We start from the raw sequence: 19,743 nt of genomic DNA, 5'->3' as shown, positions 1-19,743 counted from the left end.
ACATGGCCTCCAGTCGCTCTGTCACGATGTCTGCCCCACCCTGGGCTGCTTGTCACCTCACCGCCAGCCCCACTCCGTAATTCTGACTGCCCAGCCCAAGCAGCATCCCAGTCTCCCCGGCGGGGACCCCTTTGACCACACAGACTTCCTTCCTTCCAAGACCCACCCGCTGACAACGTACTGTTCCGTCCAGCCTTCAGGCTCAGCCCTCCCTCCGCCGTCTTTTTCTCACCCCAACCGCCTTTTCACTCACACACACACAGACACACACACACAGACACACACACACATTCTCACTCCCTCTCTCTCTCTGTCTCACTGGGTCTCCAGCTCTCTCTCTCTCTCTCTCTCTGTGACTCTATCTCTCTGTCTCTCTCTCTCGCACATCCAACTCTCCCTCTCGCCGTCAATGCCCCTCTCTCACACGACTCATATCCCTCAGCCCTGGCCTCCTTCAGGCTCTTCAGACACATGCCAGCTCCGCCACCAGCTGCGATCCCTCCGACCGCATGGGCAGCCCGCGAGGTGCCCTAACGCCCCAGGCCTCTGCACGACCTCCGTTTGACTGGACAGCCTCACTCCCAGACCTTGCCAGCCAGTCCTGTGCATCCCCTGGACACCCTGGACTCCTTCTTCCAGCTCCCAGCACACGACATGCTTCCCTCCTTTCCTTGGTGTCAGCCCCTTGCCCCGGGCTGGGGTGGACGCCAGCCACGGGAACGGACACCTTCGTCCATCACTGTCACCCACTGACATCCACCCACATCGTCCTGGCAAGCAAGCCAGCCTCCCGTGGGGATGGCAAACCTCTCCATCCCCGATAGGGTCCGGTCTCTCTCTGCAGGTGATCCGACTGTGCCAAGATCCCACGAATGACACGGGACAGGTTTGTGCAGTTGGTTGGACCTCTACCTTGCCCCTAAAGAGAGTATTGGCAAGAAGTCGACTGACCTCTGCCATTGACTCGGGGAATCAGCCAAACAGTAAGATCAATACGGGTTGAATAGAGGGTTGGAGAACTGGGCTCATCTGTGCTAAGGAGGGGATGGGAAGAAAGTTCCACAGCGAATCTCGGCGTTGGGGATAGGTACCATCCCCACACGTTCCTTGACACTTGGAGAGAAGATCGAGAGCGTAGGTCAGGCAATGGGAAGCAAACCTCGGCTACAAGTCTATCATGAACCCCAACCCCGCACACACGGCTTTGGTCAGCTTGGCTGTTGGGTTTTCCCCACCAGCTCCTGCATCCTCCACGCTTCAATGCCCGTGGCCAGGTTGGTCCAAATAACGGGACCTCTCGAGATTCGTTTTCACATCCAGAATAGGCGAGAATCTCAAACCTGTCAACAGTGAGTGGGAGCACGTGTACACACATGCGCGTGTACGTCGCGGGAAGTCAGGGACCCCGAACGGAGGGGCCGGCTGGAGCTGGGGCAGAGGAACATAAATTGTGAAGATTTCATTTTTATATGGACATTTATCGGTTCCCAAATAATACTTTTATAATTCCTTATGCCTGTCTTTGCTTTAATCTCTGAATCCTGTTATCTTCGTAAGCTGAGGATGGACGTCACCTCAGGACCACGGTGATAATTGGGTTAACTGTACAAATTGACTGTAAAACATGTGTGTTTGAACAATATGAAATCAGTGCACCTTGAGAAAGAATAGAATAACAGCGATTTTTAGGGAACAAGGGAAGACAGTCATAAGGTCTGACTGACTGCGGGGTCGGGCAAAAAGCGCCGTATTTTTCTTCTTGCAGAGAGCCCATAAGCGGACGTGCAAGTAGGGAAGATATCGCTAAATCCTTTTCCTAGCGAGGAATATTGAGATTAATACTCTGGGAAGGGAATGCATTCCTGGTGGAAGGTCTATAAACAGCCGCTCTGGGAACGTCTGTCCTATGCGGTCGAGATAAGGCCTGAGATACGCCCTGGTCTCCTGCAGTACCCTCAGGCTTATCAGGGCGGGGAAAAACTGCGCCCTGCTGCGTTTGTGGTCAGGCCGGTTGTCTGCTCTCCAACCCCGTTTTCTGTTGTTTGAGATGTTTATCAAGACAATACGTGCACCGCTGAGCGCAGACCCTTATCAATAAATCTGCTTTTGCCCTTTGCCCTGTTCCCTCAGAAGCATGTGATCTTTGCTCTGCTTTTTGCCCTTCGAAGCATGTGATCTTTGTACCAACTCCCCGTTCGTACACCCCCTCCCCTTTTGAAACCCTTAACAAAAACTTGCTGGTTTTGAGGCTCGGGTGGGCATCACGGTCCTACCGATATGTGATGTCACCCCCGGCGGCCCAGCTCTCAAATTCCTCTCTTTGTACTCTCCCTCTTTATTTCTCAGCCGGCCGGCACTTACGGAAAATAGAAGGAACCTACGCTGAAATATCGGGGGCGGGTTCCCCCGATAGGTGTATGAAGAACATGCTCACCGTCACCCATCGTCGGGGAAATGCAAATGAAAACCACGAGGAGCTGTCATCTTACCCCGCGTAGGATGGCTATCATTAAAGCCGGAGGGAAAATAACCAACCCTGGCGACGAGGTAGACAAAAGGCAAGACTCAGACCCCGTCGGCGGAAAGGTGAATAAGTACAGCCGCCATGAAAAACGGCATGGAGATTTCTGAAAACACAACGCAGCAAACTGACAAACAAACAAAACCCCACCCCAACCCTACCCTGCCACCTCCCCCCAACCCCTCGCACACAGATAATTCAAGGTAGAGCTACCACTGGGCCCGGCAATCCCGCGGGGGGGGGGGGGGTGTTTAACCAAAGCACCAGGAAATCTGAATTTCCGAGGGATACCTGCACCCCCATGTTTACTGCAGCACTGTTCACAATTGCAGAAACGTCGACTCAACCTAAGTGTCCATCCGCCGGGAAATGGATTAACGGAAACGTGGCATGCGTACAGCATGGAATACGATTTGGCCATAAAAAGGAAGGAAATCCTCTCGTCTGCAGCAACGTGAAAGAAACTGGAGGTCACGATGTAACCTCAAATGAGCCGGGCACAGAAAGACACGGAGGGCAGGTTCTGATTCCAATCGTGGGAATTGAACAATCAGAAAGTTCACCCTGTGGAGGTAGAGAGCAGAACGATAGACACCAGAGGCTGGAGAGGGTGGGTGGGTGACTGGGGTGAAGAGAGGTCGGCGAAACGGGTACGAGCATGCGTTTCGATGGAGGCAATACGTTCTAATAATGTTCTATGGCAGAGTGGGGCGACTAGGGGTCACAACGATGTATTAGCGTGTGTTTCCAAAGAGCTGGAAGACAGCACCTGAGGTGTTCCCAACAGGTGGAGATGACAGATACCCACGGGATGGATGCCCTACATCCCCTCAGTTGATCATCGATCGCCACGCCATCTACACGCATTACCGCATGTCACAGGAATCCCATCAATATCATGTCCGCATGAAGAAAAACATAATCATGCTACAAGGGCGATTGTCACAGCTCTGGCTCCCCAGCGCCATGGCCCGTGGTCTCGGCTCCTCAAGTTCCGCTGCCATTTCTACCAAAGCCGCTGACACCCATGGAGCCCAATCACGGATCCCGCGCTCCAAGGGTCTGGCACGCCTTGGAAAAGCCAGTGCGCTTGCTGGCATGAGTGGCTCTGGCAGGTGGCCCAAACGCTGGGCGCAGATCCCCCGCAGCCGAGAGAGAAGTGGCCCGTCAGCCACACGGCTTGGCTTGGCGGAAGTCGCTCTGCTCGAGAGTCCTGGCCCATTCCGTGGCCAGACGAGGGTGCGAGGTGGGCGGCGGCAGCGGCGGCGGCGGCGGCGGCGGCAGTGGCCGCGGTCACCTGGCGGCCATGGGAGGAGAAAGCCTGACCTGGCCAGTGGGCTTTGCCGCTGAGAAAGAGTGGGAGGGAGGCGAGCACCTGACAAGGAGGAACTGTGACGCTGATGTTGCGAAGGTGGCGCCAGCGAGGCCAAAAGGACGGATGGGTGGAGGCAGGTGGGGAGGTGGGGGCGCACGTGGAGGCCGCCGGAGGTTGTGACTGGGGCGCCGGAGAAGCGAGGGGAGCCTGTTGGTCAAAAGGGGAGGTGTGAAGGGGCCTGGCAGTTGGCAGGCAGAGCCAAAGAAGGAAGGCTTCCCTGACCGGGAATCGAACCCGGGCCGCGGCGGTGAGAGCGCCGAATCCTAACCACTAGACCACCAGGGAGAGACGGCCTTCACGGCCCGGCCTGCGCCTCCTGGCCCCAGCGCCTGTGGCCCCAGCATTGGGCGCTCCCTTGGCGCCTGTCCCCTGCTTCCCTTTAAAACAAACACCGGCAACCAGCCCCCCAGACGCCGGCGGCAACCCGCCCGCCCCAACCAGCAGCTCTGGCCCTGTTCGCAGCACACCCTCCAAACACCGCGCCCCTCCTTCCCGGGCGCACACGCACGCAGCCACAGGCCAAGCTCCGACACGAGCTCCGCGCCCGGGACCTCCGCAAAAGGTCGGCCCCGCTGCGTTGGCCGGGAATCGAACCCGGGTCAACTGCTTGGAAGGCAGCTATGCTCACCACTATACCACCAACGCCGCACGGCGCGGGCAGCCCCGCCACGCCGGCCCGGGGCTCCCACGAGCGCGCCGCCCACGCCCGGCGCAGCAGCGCCCCGACGCCCCGTCCGTCCGCCTGCCCGCCCGCAGCTCCGCGCTGCCTCGGCCCCGCCAAAGGCCGGCCCGCGCCCCACCGGTGCAAGGCGAGCGCGGCTGCCCCGTTCCGCCCCCGTTCTGCGTCTGGGGGCGCTCTCGCTCCCTCGCAGACCCGGGCCGCGGGAGTCCTTCTCCACCAGGTGTCCGGCGGGCACACGGCCGGCGCCCACAGGTTCCTCAACTCCACCGCCTCCCACAGGCCGCCGCCGGGCCCTGTGCCCTGGCACAAAGCCTCTTCCCACAACCACTTTGGGCCGGCAGCTCGCTGGGCGCGCTGGGGGCCAGAGGAGGCCGCCCGGCTGTGGCGATCAAGCGGCGGGCGAGAAGAAAAGGGAGGAGGCCAAGGGGGCCCCTGAGGCCAAAGGGGCCCAGAGGGCACAGAGGGCCCAGGGGGCCAAGGGGCCAGGCAGGTCAGGCCCGAGATGGCGCCCTGCGACTAGCTGGAGGGCGGAGGAAGGAGAAGGAGGGCCCACAGGCTGGGTCCGAGGCGGCGGCCCTAAAAGGACTGATGCCTCCCCGTCGGGGAATCGAACCCCGGTCTCCCGCGTGACAGGCGGGGATACTCACCACTATACTAACGAGGACGACGGCCACGGTCGCCGGGACGCCAGACCCCACTCCGACCGCGGACGCCTAGCCCTGCCTTGATCCCCTCCCCCGACCGCAGGGGCCCCGCGCGTGCTCGCCCTCCACCCGCCACCCGCCACCCGCCACCGTTGGCGCGGCCTACCCCGACACCCAACAAAGCACCCTGCGGTCCCACTGGGACCCGGAGCCGGACCCCGACAGGTACCGGAGCGGCGCGGAACCTCCCCTTGCGCCCTGCCTGCCGTCTCCAGCGCGGGGATCGCGCCGGCGGGAAGAGGCTGCGGGCGAAACAGCCAGGCTGCTGCTCCTAGGACGTGGTGGGCGCGCGCCCTGCGAGGTTCCGCGAGCGGAGGCGCGGGCGCGGGCGCGGGCGCGGGGGCGGGCGGCGGCGCCCGGCCCGACGCGGACCGTTTGGGTCCGGGGTGGGGACGCGGGGGCGTCCACGCCAACGCCGGCCGGCTCCGTTCACTGGGCGCCCGCTCCGCCCCCGCCGTCCGTCGGTTGCGCACCCAACCCAGACAGGCGCCGGCCAAGGGCGCCGCCGTTGGCGCCGGGTCCCAGCCAGGCGAGCGGCGACGCGCCCCGGCGCGCCGTCAGGATGGCCGAGCGGTCTAAGGCGCTGCGTTCAGGTCGCAGTCTCCCCTGGAGGCGTGGGTTCGAATCCCACTCCTGACAACCCGACCTTTTGGCCCGCCCGCCGGAGGGCAACGCCCATCGCAACCCTGGAGCACCTTTGGTCGGTTCCTGCCTTGAGCCCTTGCCCACTCTCCAAACTCCGGCCCCCTTGAAGCAAGCCTCCAAAACGCCGCCGCTTCTCGGGCACGTCCCTTCTTCCTGCCCACCCGCCGGCCGTCGCAGAAACAGCCCAGGACCATGCGCCAGCGCCCGCGACCCTCCACCAATTGCCCTTCGGACAGACGCACTCCCCACCACCTCACACGCCCTCTTCCCTGGCCCCACACACAGCGAGCGACCGCGACCACCTTCCACCCTCTTCCCTACCTATCTCCTCCGCCCGCCCGCCTTCTCCTCACTCGCCCAAACAGACGCAGCCCAGACTCTGCCCCTATTCCTCCTTTTCCCGCCTTCCTCCCACCGGCCTCCGTCCAGCGCCCAGCGCCCACCGCCTTGAATCGCCGCTGCGCTGCCCAGAGGCCTCCGGCGTGCACAGCCCGCTCGGTTTCACCCTCCAGCTTCTGACCGCCCAACAGCAGCGAGCGAGCGACCCGCTCTTGGAGCCGCGCACACTTCTCCCACCAGAGGCACGCCATCCAACATCCTGCCCTTTCCTCCGACCCCTCGGACCCCGCCTGCGCATTCCACTCTCCCGACGCCCTAGGCAGGTCGCCGATCTCACCTCGCTACTTGTGCTCCCTTCCCGCTAACACCTGCCTGCCGGCCCACCTGCAGCCGGGACGCCTGCCGGCCAGTGGCAGCGGGATCCCTGCACACAGCCTGGCAGGCGAGTCCGTACCTGGAAAGATAGCCAACGAGGAATCACGAGCGGAAGCCCTAGATCCCCGTCACGCGCCCACAAACGCCAGGCCCCGCCGGGACAGCTCTGCGCCACACCACACCGCATCCCCAGGCGGGAAGCCGCGGCCTGGGCCGTCCCAGCCACACCCAGCGCGCCTTCTCCCGGGTCAGCCAGCTGCGGCTCTGCCAAAGCGCTCCTCCGCTCCTTTCTCGCGCTCCAGCCTCCCAACCAGCCCATCGGGGCCGGACCCCGAGTGCGAGCCGGTGGCCTGGGTCAGAGCGCAGAAGCGAGGCGCCCACGGACTTGGTCTGCGTTTCTGAGCCGCACGCGGCGGCTGCGAGACCCGTCCCCCAGCACCGCGCCCGCTCGCTGACACGCTGACACACCCACCCCCACACCCACCCGCAGCTGACACAAGCGAGATGGCCAGCCCGGCCGGAACAACAACAACAACAACAACGACGACGACGACAACAACAACAACAAAGAAAACAAAACAAACACAAAAGAAAAACTCTGGGTCTGGGCCGGCGATCCGCGCTCAGCAAGGCCCGCCACAGCTCAGCTGCCCGCACGGGCATTCGGGCGCGGGCCACGGCTGGTCCTTCCCCTGGCGACCCCGGCGGGCAGTCTCTGGGCTCTGGGCGGCAGAGAAAGCGCAAGACGGGAGGAGTCGGCCTCTCTCCCTCCGCTCTCCCTCCGCGCCGCGCCCCAGGTCCCTCGACGTGACGGGAGCCTCTCCTTCTGCTCGCCCCGTCGGGCCAGCCTCTCGTGGACGCCCCAATGGGACGGAGGCCCACGGCAGGCGGTGACCAGTGAACGGCGGCTGGTGGCGAGTTCCGCTGTGCCAGCTTCCGTTGGCATTTACCATCGGTGCATGGGTGGTTCAGTGGTAGAATTCTCGCCTGCCACGCGGGAGGCCCGGGTTCGATTCCCGGCCCATGCAGCACGCCCTCCCATTTTGGTGCTGCTGCTGCTCCAAATGGAGCTGCGCTCGCCTCTGCCGCCTCCTTACACTCGGGGCGCGCCAGCGTGTCCTGCAACGGCTGCGCTCCCACGCGCGACGACCCTCTGCCCTTTCTTCCGTGCCTCTCTCCACTGACTTGCGGATGAGGCTGACCCCTCCCCCCTTCCTTGGTAAAAACAACCCCTCCAAACACGAAAGCACGCCAGACACCAGCCCTTGGCAACCTCCTGGTCCTGTTTCTCCTCACTATCCTGCCACCACCTCTGCCCGACGCATTTCACTTCAAGGAATATCGCCAGGCACCACGGGCTTGCACCCACTCGCCCCACCTCTTCTCTTCACCCTTCACCACCTCTACCTCTTTGTCTCTCTCTCTCCCCCTCGCTGGCTCCCCACATCCAGAAAATGATGCCATGGTTGTCCTTCCATCCTGAAGACGGCTGATTTATGTCTGGGGTCCAGTTGCATTCCCTACCCCTTCGGGACGTGGGACGTGGCCTCCAGTCGCTCTGTCACGATGTCTGCCCCACCCTGGGCTGCTTGTCACCTCACCCCAGCCCCACTCCGTATTCTGACTGCCCAGCCCAAGCAGCATCCCAGTCTCCCCGGCGGGGATCCCCTTTGACCACACAGACTTCCTTCCTTCCAAGACCCACCCGCTGACAACGTACTGTTCCGTCCAGCCTTCAGGCTCAGCCCTCCCTCCGCCGTCTTTTTCTCACCCCAACCGCCTTTTCACTCACACACACACAGACACACACACACATTCTCACTCCCTCTCTCTCTCTGTCTCACTGGGTCTCCAGCTCTCTCTCTCTCTCTCTCTCTGTGACTCTATCTCTCTGTCTCTCTCTCTCGCACATCCAACTCTCCCTCTCGCCGTCAATGCCCCTCTCTCACACGACTCATATCCCTCAGCCCTGGCCTCCTTCAGGCTCTTCAGACACATGCCAGCTCCGCCACCAGCTGCGATCCCTCCGACCGCATGGGCAGCCCGCGAGGTGCCCTAACGCCCCAGGCCTCTGCACGACCTCCGTTTGACTGGACAGCCTCACTCCCAGACCTTGCCAGCCAGTCCTGTGCATCCCCTGGACACCCTGGACTCCTTCTTCCAGCTCCCAGCACACGACATGCTTCCCTCCTTTCCTTGGTGTCAGCCCCTTGCCCCGGGCTGGGGTGGACGCCAGCCACGGGAACGGACACCTTCGTCCATCACTGTCACCCACTGACATCCACCCACATCGCCCTGGCAAGCAAGCCAGCCTCCCGTGGGGATGGCAAACCTCTCCATCCCCGATAGGGTCCGGTCTCTCTCTGCAGGTGATCCGACTGTGCCAAGATCCCACGAATGACACGGGACAGGTTTGTGCAGTTGGTTGGACCTCTACCTTGCCCCTAAAGAGAGTATTGGCAAGAAGTCGACTGACCTCTGCCATTGACTCGGGGAATCAGCCAAACAGTAAGATCAATACGGGTTGAATAGAGGGTTGGAGAACTGGGCTCATCTGTGCTAAGGAGGGGATGGGAAGAAAGTTCCACAGCGAATCTCGGCGTTGGGGATAGGTACCATCCCCACACGTTCCTTGACACTTGGAGAGAAGATCGAGAGCGTAGGTCAGGCAATGGGAAGCAAACCTCGGCTACAAGTCTATCATGAACCCCAACCCCGCACACACGGCTTTGGTCAGCTTGGCTGTTGGGTTTTCCCCACCAGCTCCTGCATCCTCCACGCTTCAATGCCCGTGGCCAGGTTGGTCCAAATAACGGGACCTCTCGAGATTCGTTTTCACATCCAGAATAGGCGAGAATCTCAAACCTGTCAACAGTGAGTGGGAGCACGTGTACACACATGCGCGTGTACGTCGCGGGAAGTCAGGGACCCCGAACGGAGGGGCCGGCTGGAGCTGGGGCAGAGGAACATAAATTGTGAAGATTTCATTTTTATATGGACATTTATCGGTTCCCAAATAATACTTTTATAATTCCTTATGCCTGTCTTTGCTTTAATCTCTGAATCCTGTTATCTTCGTAAGCTGAGGATGGACGTCACCTCAGGACCACGGTGATAATTGGGTTAACTGTACAAATTGACTGTAAAACATGTGTGTTTGAACAATATGAAATCAGTGCACCTTGAGAAAGAATAGAATAACAGCGATTTTTAGGGAACAAGGGAAGACAGTCATAAGGTCTGACTGACTGCGGGGTCGGGCAAAAAGCGCCGTATTTTTCTTCTTGCAGAGAGCCCATAAGCGGACGTGCAAGTAGGGAAGATATCGCTAAATCCTTTTCCTAGCGAGGAATATTGAGATTAATACTCTGGGAAGGGAATGCATTCCTGGTGGAAGGTCTATAAACAGCCGCTCTGGGAACGTCTGTCCTATGCGGTCGAGATAAGGCCTGAGATACGCCCTGGTCTCCTGCAGTACCCTCAGGCTTATCAGGGCGGGGAAAAACTGCGCCCTGCTGCGTTTGTGGTCAGGCCGGTTGTCTGCTCTCCAACCCCGTTTTCTGTTGTTTGAGATGTTTATCAAGACAATACGTGCACCGCTGAGCGCAGACCCTTATCAATAAATCTGCTTTTGCCCTTTGCCCTGTTCCCTCAGAAGCATGTGATCTTTGCTCTGCTTTTTGCCCTTCGAAGCATGTGATCTTTGTACCAACTCCCCGTTCGTACACCCCCTCCCCTTTTGAAACCCTTAACAAAAACTTGCTGGTTTTGAGGCTCGGGTGGGCATCACGGTCCTACCGATATGTGATGTCACCCCCGGCGGCCCAGCTCTCAAATTCCTCTCTTTGTACTCTCCCTCTTTATTTCTCAGCCGGCCGGCACTTACGGAAAATAGAAGGAACCTACGCTGAAATATCGGGGGCGGGTTCCCCCGATAGGTGTATGAAGAACATGCTCACCGTCACCCATCGTCGGGGAAATGCAAATGAAAACCACGAGGAGCTGTCATCTTACCCCGCGTAGGATGGCTATCATTAAAGCCGGAGGGAAAATAACCAACCCTGGCGACGAGGTAGACAAAAGGCAAGACTCAGACCCCGTCGGCGGAAAGGTGAATAAGTACAGCCGCCATGAAAAACGGCATGGAGATTTCTGAAAACACAACGCAGCAAACTGACAAACAAACAAAACCCCACCCCAACCCTACCCTGCCACCTCCCCCCAACCCCTCGCACACAGATAATTCAAGGTAGAGCTACCACTGGGCCCGGCAATCCCGCGGGGGGGGGGGGGTGTTTAACCAAAGCACCAGGAAATCTGAATTTCCGAGGGATACCTGCACCCCCATGTTTACTGCAGCACTGTTCACAATTGCAGAAACGTCGACTCAACCTAAGTGTCCATCCGCCGGGAAATGGATTAACGGAAACGTGGCATGCGTACAGCATGGAATACGATTTGGCCATAAAAAGGAAGGAAATCCTCTCGTCTGCAGCAACGTGAAAGAAACTGGAGGTCACGATGTAACCTCAAATGAGCCGGGCACAGAAAGACACGGAGGGCAGGTTCTGATTCCAATCGTGGGAATTGAACAATCAGAAAGTTCACCCTGTGGAGGTAGAGAGCAGAACGATAGACACCAGAGGCTGGAGAGGGTGGGTGGGTGACTGGGGTGAAGAGAGGTCGGCGAAACGGGTACGAGCATGCGTTTCGATGGAGGCAATACGTTCTAATAATGTTCTATGGCAGAGTGGGGCGACTAGGGGTCACAACGATGTATTAGCGTGTGTTTCCAAAGAGCTGGAAGACAGCACCTGAGGTGTTCCCAACAGGTGGAGATGACAGATACCCACGGGATGGATGCCCTACATCCCCTCAGTTGATCATCGATCGCCACGCCATCTACACGCATTACCGCATGTCACAGGAATCCCATCAATATCATGTCCGCATGAAGAAAAACATAATCATGCTACAAGGGCGATTGTCACAGCTCTGGCTCCCCAGCGCCATGGCCCGTGGTCTCGGCTCCTCAAGTTCCGCTGCCATTTCTACCAAAGCCGCTGACACCCATGGAGCCCAATCACGGATCCCGCGCTCCAAGGGTCTGGCACGCCTTGGAAAAGCCAGTGCGCTTGCTGGCATGAGTGGCTCTGGCAGGTGGCCCAAACGCTGGGCGCAGATCCCCCGCAGCCGAGAGAGAAGTGGCCCGTCAGCCACACGGCTTGGCTTGGCGGAAGTCGCTCTGCTCGAGAGTCCTGGCCCATTCCGTGGCCAGACGAGGGTGCGAGGTGGGCGGCGGCAGCGGCGGCGGCGGCGGCGGCGGCAGTGGCCGCGGTCACCTGGCGGCCATGGGAGGAGAAAGCCTGACCTGGCCAGTGGGCTTTGCCGCTGAGAAAGAGTGGGAGGGAGGCGAGCACCTGACAAGGAGGAACTGTGACGCTGATGTTGCGAAGGTGGCGCCAGCGAGGCCAAAAGGACGGATGGGTGGAGGCAGGTGGGGAGGTGGGGGCGCACGTGGAGGCCGCCGGAGGTTGTGACTGGGGCGCCGGAGAAGCGAGGGGAGCCTGTTGGTCAAAAGGGGAGGTGTGAAGGGGCCTGGCAGTTGGCAGGCAGAGCCAAAGAAGGAAGGCTTCCCTGACCGGGAATCGAACCCGGGCCGCGGCGGTGAGAGCGCCGAATCCTAACCACTAGACCACCAGGGAGAGACGGCCTTCACGGCCCGGCCTGCGCCTCCTGGCCCCAGCGCCTGTGGCCCCAGCATTGGGCGCTCCCTTGGCGCCTGTCCCCTGCTTCCCTTTAAAACAAACACCGGCAACCAGCCCCCCAGACGCCGGCGGCAACCCGCCCGCCCCAACCAGCAGCTCTGGCCCTGTTCGCAGCACACCCTCCAAACACCGCGCCCCTCCTTCCCGGGCGCACACGCACGCAGCCACAGGCCAAGCTCCGACACGAGCTCCGCGCCCGGGACCTCCGCAAAAGGTCGGCCCCGCTGCGTTGGCCGGGAATCGAACCCGGGTCAACTGCTTGGAAGGCAGCTATGCTCACCACTATACCACCAACGCCGCACGGCGCGGGCAGCCCCGCCACGCCGGCCCGGGGCTCCCACGAGCGCGCCGCCCACGCCCGGCGCAGCAGCGCCCCGACGCCCCGTCCGTCCGCCTGCCCGCCCGCAGCTCCGCGCTGCCTCGGCCCCGCCAAAGGCCGGCCCGCGCCCCACCGGTGCAAGGCGAGCGCGGCTGCCCCGTTCCGCCCCCGTTCTGCGTCTGGGGGCGCTCTCGCTCCCTCGCAGACCCGGGCCGCGGGAGTCCTTCTCCACCAGGTGTCCGGCGGGCACACGGCCGGCGCCCACAGGTTCCTCAACTCCACCGCCTCCCACAGGCCGCCGCCGGGCCCTGTGCCCTGGCACAAAGCCTCTTCCCACAACCACTTTGGGCCGGCAGCTCGCTGGGCGCGCTGGGGGCCAGAGGAGGCCGCCCGGCTGTGGCGATCAAGCGGCGGGCGAGAAGAAAAGGGAGGAGGCCAAGGGGGCCCCTGAGGCCAAAGGGGCCCAGAGGGCACAGAGGGCCCAGGGGGCCAAGGGGCCAGGCAGGTCAGGCCCGAGATGGCGCCCTGCGACTAGCTGGAGGGCGGAGGAAGGAGAAGGAGGGCCCACAGGCTGGGTCCGAGGCGGCGGCCCTAAAAGGACTGATGCCTCCCCGTCGGGGAATCGAACCCCGGTCTCCCGCGTGACAGGCGGGGATACTCACCACTATACTAACGAGGACGACGGCCACGGTCGCCGGGACGCCAGACCCCACTCCGACCGCGGACGCCTAGCCCTGCCTTGATCCCCTCCCCCGACCGCAGGGGCCCCGCGCGTGCTCGCCCTCCACCCGCCACCCGCCACCCGCCACCGTTGGCGCGGCCTACCCCGACACCCAACAAAGCACCCTGCGGTCCCACTGGGACCCGGAGCCGGACCCCGACAGGTACCGGAGCGGCGCGGAACCTCCCCTTGCGCCCTGCCTGCCGTCTCCAGCGCGGGGATCGCGCCGGCGGGAAGAGGCTGCGGGCGAAACAGCCAGGCTGCTGCTCCTAGGACGTGGTGGGCGCGCGCCCTGCGAGGTTCCGCGAGCGGAGGCGCGGGCGCGGGCGCGGGCGCGGGGGCGGGCGGCGGCGCCCGGCCCGACGCGGACCGTTTGGGTCCGGGGTGGGGACGCGGGGGCGTCCACGCCAACGCCGGCCGGCTCCGTTCACTGGGCGCCCGCTCCGCCCCCGCCGTCCGTCGGTTGCGCACCCAACCCAGACAGGCGCCGGCCAAGGGCGCCGCCGTTGGCGCCGGGTCCCAGCCAGGCGAGCGGCGACGCGCCCCGGCGCGCCGTCAGGATGGCCGAGCGGTCTAAGGCGCTGCGTTCAGGTCGCAGTCTCCCCTGGAGGCGTGGGTTCGAATCCCACTCCTGACAACCCGACCTTTTGGCCCGCCCGCCGGAGGGCAACGCCCATCGCAACCCTGGAGCACCTTTGGTCGGTTCCTGCCTTGAGCCCTTGCCCACTCTCCAAACTCCGGCCCCCTTGAAGCAAGCCTCCAAAACGCCGCCGCTTCTCGGGCACGTCCCTTCTTCCTGCCCACCCGCCGGCCGTCGCAGAAACAGCCCAGGACCATGCGCCAGCGCCCGCGACCCTCCACCAATTGCCCTTCGGACAGACGCACTCCCCACCACCTCACACGCCCTCTTCCCTGGCCCCACACACAGCGAGCGACCGCGACCACCTTCCACCCTCTTCCCTACCTATCTCCTCCGCCCGCCCGCCTTCTCCTCACTCGCCCAAACAGACGCAGCCCAGACTCTGCCCCTATTCCTCCTTTTCCCGCCTTCCTCCCACCGGCCTCCGTCCAGCGCCCAGCGCCCACCGCCTTGAATCGCCGCTGCGCTGCCCAGAGGCCTCCGGCGTGCACAGCCCGCTCGGTTTCACCCTCCAGCTTCTGACCGCCCAACAGCAGCGAGCGAGCGACCCGCTCTTGGAGCCGCGCACACTTCTCCCACCAGAGGCACGCCATCCAACATCCTGCCCTTTCCTCCGACCCCTCGGACCCCGCCTGCGCATTCCACTCTCCCGACGCCCTAGGCAGGTCGCCGATCTCACCTCGCTACTTGTGCTCCCTTCCCGCTAACACCTGCCTGCCGGCCCACCTGCAGCCGGGACGCCTGCCGGCCAGTGGCAAAGGGATCCCTGCACACAGCCTGGCAGGCGAGTCCGTACCTGGAAAGATAGCCAACGAGGAATCACGAGCGGAAGCCCTAGATCCCCGTCACGCGCCCACAAACGCCAGGCCCCGCCGGGACAGCTCTGCGCCACACCACACCGCATCCCCAGGCGGGAAGCCGCGGCCTGGGCCGTCCCAGCCACACCCAGCGCGCCTTCTCCCGGGTCAGCCAGCTGCGGCTCTGCCAAAGCGCTCCTCCGCTCCTTTCTCGCGCTCCAGCCTCCCAACCAGCCCATCGGGGCCGGACCCCGAGTGCGAGCCGGTGGCCTGGGTCAGAGCGCAGAAGCGAGGCGCCCACGGACTTGGTCTGCGTTTCTGAGCCGCACGCGGCGGCTGCGAGACCCGTCCCCCAGCACCGCGCCCGCTCGCTGACACGCTGACACACCCACCCCCACACCCACCCGCAGCTGACACAAGCGAGATGGCCAGCCCGGCCGGAACAACAACAACAACAACAACGACGACGACGACAACAACAACAACAAAGAAAACAAAACAAACACAAAAGAAAAACTCTGGGTCTGGGCCGGCGATCCGCGCTCAGCAAGGCCCGCCACAGCTCAGCTGCCCGCACGGGCATTCGGGCGCGGGCCACGGCTGGTCCTTCCCCTGGCGACCCCGGCGGGCAGTCTCTGGGCTCTGGGCGGCAGAGAAAGCGCAAGACGGGAGGAGTCGGCCTCTCTCCCTCCGCTCTCCCTCCGCGCCGCGCCCCAGGTCCCTCGACGTGACGGGAGCCTCTCCTTCTGCTCGCCCCGTCGGGCCAGCCTCTCGTGGACGCCCCAATGGGACGGAGGCCCACGGCAGGCGGTGACCAGTGAACGGCGGCTGGTGGCGAGTTCCGCTGTGCCAGCTTCCGTTGGCATTTACCATCGGTGCATGGGTGGTTCAGTGGTAGAATTCTCGCCTGCCACGCGGGAGGCCCGGGTTCGATTCCCGGCCCATGCAGCACGCCCTCCCATTTTGGTGCTGCTGCTGCTCCAAATGGAGCTGCGCTCGCCTCTGCCGCCTCCTTACACTCGGGGCGCGCCAGCGTGTCCTGCAACGGCTGCGCTCCCACGCGCGACGACCCTCTGCCCTTTCTTCCGTGCCTCTCTCCACTGACTTGCGGATGAGGCTGACCCCTCCCCCCTTCCTTGGTAAAAACAACCCCTCCAAACACGAAAGCACGCCAGACACCAGCCCTTGGCAACCTCCTGGTCCTGTTTCTCCTCACTATCCTGCCACCACCTCTGCCCGACGCATTTCACTTCAAGGAATATCGCCAGGCACCACGGGCTTGCACCCACTCGCCCCACCTCTTCTCTTCACCCTTCACCACCTCTACCTCTTTGTCTCTCTCTCTCCCCCTCGCTGGCTCCCCACATCCAGAAAATGATGCCATGGTTGTCCTTCCATCCTGAAGACGGCTGATTTATGTCTGGGGTCCAGTTGCATTCCCTACCCCTTCGGGACGTGGGACGTGGCCTCCAGTCGCTCTGTCACGATGTCTGCCCCACCCTGGGCTGCTTGTCACCTCACCCCAGCCCCACTCCGTATTCTGACTGCCCAGCCCAAGCAGCATCCCAGTCTCCCCGGCGGGGATCCCCTTTGACCACACAGACTTCCTTCCTTCCAAGACCCACCCGCTGACAACGTACTGTTCCGTCCAGCCTTCAGGCTCAGCCCTCCCTCCGCCGTCTTTTTCTCACCCCAACCGCCTTTTCACTCACACACACACAGACACACACACACATTCTCACTCCCTCTCTCTCTCTGTCTCACTGGGTCTCCAGCTCTCTCTCTCTCTCTCTCTCTGTGACTCTATCTCTCTGTCTCTCTCTCTCGCACATCCAACTCTCCCTCTCGCCGTCAATGCCCCTCTCTCACACGACTCATATCCCTCAGCCCTGGCCTCCTTCAGGCTCTTCAGACACATGCCAGCTCCGCCACCAGCTGCGATCCCTCCGACCGCATGGGCAGCCCGCGAGGTGCCCTAACGCCCCAGGCCTCTGCACGACCTCCGTTTGACTGGACAGCCTCACTCCCAGACCTTGCCAGCCAGTCCTGTGCATCCCCTGGACACCCTGGACTCCTTCTTCCAGCTCCCAGCACACGACATGCTTCCCTCCTTTCCTTGGTGTCAGCCCCTTGCCCCGGGCTGGGGTGGACGCCAGCCACGGGAACGGACACCTTCGTCCATCACTGTCACCCACTGACATCCACCCACATCGCCCTGGCAAGCAAGCCAGCCTCCCGTGGGGATGGCAAACCTCTCCATCCCCGATAGGGTCCGGTCTCTCTCTGCAGGTGATCCGACTGTGCCAAGATCCCACGAATGACACGGGACAGGTTTGTGCAGTTGGTTGGACCTCTACCTTGCCCCTAAAGAGAGTATTGGCAAGAAGTCGACTGACCTCTGCCATTGACTCGGGGAATCAGCCAAACAGTAAGATCAATACGGGTTGAATAGAGGGTTGGAGAACTGGGCTCATCTGTGCTAAGGAGGGGATGGGAAGAAAGTTCCACAGCGAATCTCGGCGTTGGGGATAGGTACCATCCCCACACGTTCCTTGACACTTGGAGAGAAGATCGAGAGCGTAGGTCAGGCAATGGGAAGCAAACCTCGGCTACAAGTCTATCATGAACCCCAACCCCGCACACACGGCTTTGGTCAGCTTGGCTGTTGGGTTTTCCCCACCAGCTCCTGCATCCTCCACGCTTCAATGCCCGTGGCCAGGTTGGTCCAAATAACGGGACCTCTCGAGATTCGTTTTCACATCCAGAATAGGCGAGAATCTCAAACCTGTCAACAGTGAGTGGGAGCACGTGTACACACATGCGCGTGTACGTCGCGGGAAGTCAGGGACCCCGAACGGAGGGGCCGGCTGGAGCTGGGGCAGAGGAACATAAATTGTGAAGATTTCATTTTTATATGGACATTTATCGGTTCCCAAATAATACTTTTATAATTCCTTATGCCTGTCTTTGCTTTAATCTCTGAATCCTGTTATCTTCGTAAGCTGAGGATGGACGTCACCTCAGGACCACGGTGATAATTGGGTTAACTGTACAAATTGACTGTAAAACATGTGTGTTTGAACAATATGAAATCAGTGCACCTTGAGAAAGAATAGAATAACAGCGATTTTTAGGGAACAAGGGAAGACAGTCATAAGGTCTGACTGACTGCGGGGTCGGGCAAAAAGCGCCGTATTTTTCTTCTTGCAGAGAGCCCATAAGCGGACGTGCAAGTAGGGAAGATATCGCTAAATCCTTTTCCTAGCGAGGAATATTGAGATTAATACTCTGGGAAGGGAATGCATTCCTGGTGGAAGGTCTATAAACAGCCGCTCTGGGAACGTCTGTCCTATGCGGTCGAGATAAGGCCTGAGATACGCCCTGGTCTCCTGCAGTACCCTCAGGCTTATCAGGGCGGGGAAAAACTGCGCCCTGCTGCGTTTGTGGTCAGGCCGGTTGTCTGCTCTCCAACCCCGTTTTCTGTTGTTTGAGATGTTTATCAAGACAATACGTGCACCGCTGAGCGCAGACCCTTATCAATAAATCTGCTTTTGCCCTTTGCCCTGTTCCCTCAGAAGCATGTGATCTTTGCTCTGCTTTTTGCCCTTCGAAGCATGTGATCTTTGTACCAACTCCCCGTTCGTACACCCCCTCCCCTTTTGAAACCCTTAACAAAAACTTGCTGGTTTTGAGGCTCGGGTGGGCATCACGGTCCTACCGATATGTGATGTCACCCCCGGCGGCCCAGCTCTCAAATTCCTCTCTTTGTACTCTCCCTCTTTATTTCTCAGCCGGCCGGCACTTACGGAAAATAGAAGGAACCTACGCTGAAATATCGGGGGCGGGTTCCCCCGATAGGTGTATGAAGAACATGCTCACCGTCACCCATCGTCGGGGAAATGCAAATGAAAACCACGAGGAGCTGTCATCTTACCCCGCGTAGGATGGCTATCATTAAAGCCGGAGGGAAAATAACCAACCCTGGCGACGAGGTAGACAAAAGGCAAGACTCAGACCCCGTCGGCGGAAAGGTGAATAAGTACAGCCGCCATGAAAAACGGCATGGAGATTTCTGAAAACACAACGCAGCAAACTGACAAACAAACAAAACCCCACCCCAACCCTACCCTGCCACCTCCCCCCAACCCCTCGCACACAGATAATTCAAGGTAGAGCTACCACTGGGCCCGGCAATCCCGCGGGGAGGGGGGGTGTTTAACCAAAGCACCAGGAAATCTGAATTTCCGAGGGATACCTGCACCCCCATGTTTACTGCAGCACTGTTCACAATTGCAGAAACGTCGACTCAACCTAAGTGTCCATCCGCCGGGAAATGGATTAACGGAAACGTGGCATGCGTACAGCATGGAATACGATTTGGCCATAAAAAGGAAGGAAATCCTCTCGTCTGCAGCAACGTGAAAGAAACTGGAGGTCACGATGTAACCTCAAATGAGCCGGGCACAGAAAGACACGGAGGGCAGGTTCTGATTCCAATCGTGGGAATTGAACAATCAGAAAGTTCACCCTGTGGAGGTAGAGAGCAGAACGATAGACACCAGAGGCTGGAGAGGGTGGGTGGGTGACTGGGGTGAAGAGAGGTCGGCGAAACGGGTACGAGCATGCGTTTCGATGGAGGCAATACGTTCTAATAATGTTCTATGGCAGAGTGGGGCGACTAGGGGTCACAACGATGTATTAGCGTGTGTTTCCAAAGAGCTGGAAGACAGCACCTGAGGTGTTCCCAACAGGTGGAGATGACAGATACCCACGGGATGGATGCCCTACATCCCCTCAGTTGATCATCGATCGCCACGCCATCTACACGCATTACCGCATGTCACAGGAATCCCATCA

At 61.0% G+C, this 19,743-nt stretch overlaps 10 non-coding genes across 10 annotated transcripts; 4 read left to right on the top strand and 6 right to left on the bottom strand.

Moving 5' to 3' along the window:
• Positions 1–4,109: 4,109 nt before the first annotated feature.
• On the bottom strand, positions 4,110–4,181 carry TRNAE-CUC (transfer RNA glutamic acid (anticodon CUC)). The gene has a single exon. It is a non-coding gene; the product is annotated as a tRNA-Glu (tRNA).
• Positions 4,182–4,469: 288 nt separating this feature from the next.
• TRNAG-UCC (transfer RNA glycine (anticodon UCC)) lies at positions 4,470–4,541 on the bottom strand. The gene has a single exon. It is a non-coding gene; the product is annotated as a tRNA-Gly (tRNA).
• Positions 4,542–5,170: 629 nt separating this feature from the next.
• On the bottom strand, positions 5,171–5,242 carry TRNAD-GUC (transfer RNA aspartic acid (anticodon GUC)). Its single transcript has one exon. It is a non-coding gene; the product is annotated as a tRNA-Asp (tRNA).
• A 596-nt stretch (positions 5,243–5,838) lies between these two features.
• TRNAL-CAG (transfer RNA leucine (anticodon CAG)) lies at positions 5,839–5,921 on the top strand. Its single transcript has one exon. It is a non-coding gene; the product is annotated as a tRNA-Leu (tRNA).
• Positions 5,922–7,598: 1,677 nt separating this feature from the next.
• On the top strand, positions 7,599–7,669 carry TRNAG-GCC (transfer RNA glycine (anticodon GCC)). Its single transcript has one exon. It is a non-coding gene; the product is annotated as a tRNA-Gly (tRNA).
• Positions 7,670–12,274: 4,605 nt separating this feature from the next.
• TRNAE-CUC (transfer RNA glutamic acid (anticodon CUC)) lies at positions 12,275–12,346 on the bottom strand. The gene has a single exon. It is a non-coding gene; the product is annotated as a tRNA-Glu (tRNA).
• Positions 12,347–12,634: 288 nt separating this feature from the next.
• TRNAG-UCC (transfer RNA glycine (anticodon UCC)) lies at positions 12,635–12,706 on the bottom strand. Its single transcript has one exon. It is a non-coding gene; the product is annotated as a tRNA-Gly (tRNA).
• Positions 12,707–13,335: 629 nt separating this feature from the next.
• On the bottom strand, positions 13,336–13,407 carry TRNAD-GUC (transfer RNA aspartic acid (anticodon GUC)). Its single transcript has one exon. It is a non-coding gene; the product is annotated as a tRNA-Asp (tRNA).
• A 596-nt stretch (positions 13,408–14,003) lies between these two features.
• TRNAP-CGG (transfer RNA proline (anticodon CGG)) lies at positions 14,004–14,086 on the top strand. Its single transcript has one exon. It is a non-coding gene; the product is annotated as a tRNA-Leu (tRNA).
• Positions 14,087–15,763: 1,677 nt separating this feature from the next.
• On the top strand, positions 15,764–15,834 carry TRNAG-GCC (transfer RNA glycine (anticodon GCC)). The gene has a single exon. It is a non-coding gene; the product is annotated as a tRNA-Gly (tRNA).
• The last annotated feature ends 3,909 nt before the right edge of the window (positions 15,835–19,743 follow it).

The sequence above is a fragment of the Chlorocebus sabaeus genome, chromosome 20 (assembly GCF_047675955.1).
Source record: "Chlorocebus sabaeus isolate Y175 chromosome 20, mChlSab1.0.hap1, whole genome shotgun sequence".
Classification (NCBI taxonomy): Eukaryota; Metazoa; Chordata; class Mammalia; order Primates; family Cercopithecidae; genus Chlorocebus; species Chlorocebus sabaeus.
This window is presented reverse-complemented; position numbering and strand designations above follow the sequence as displayed.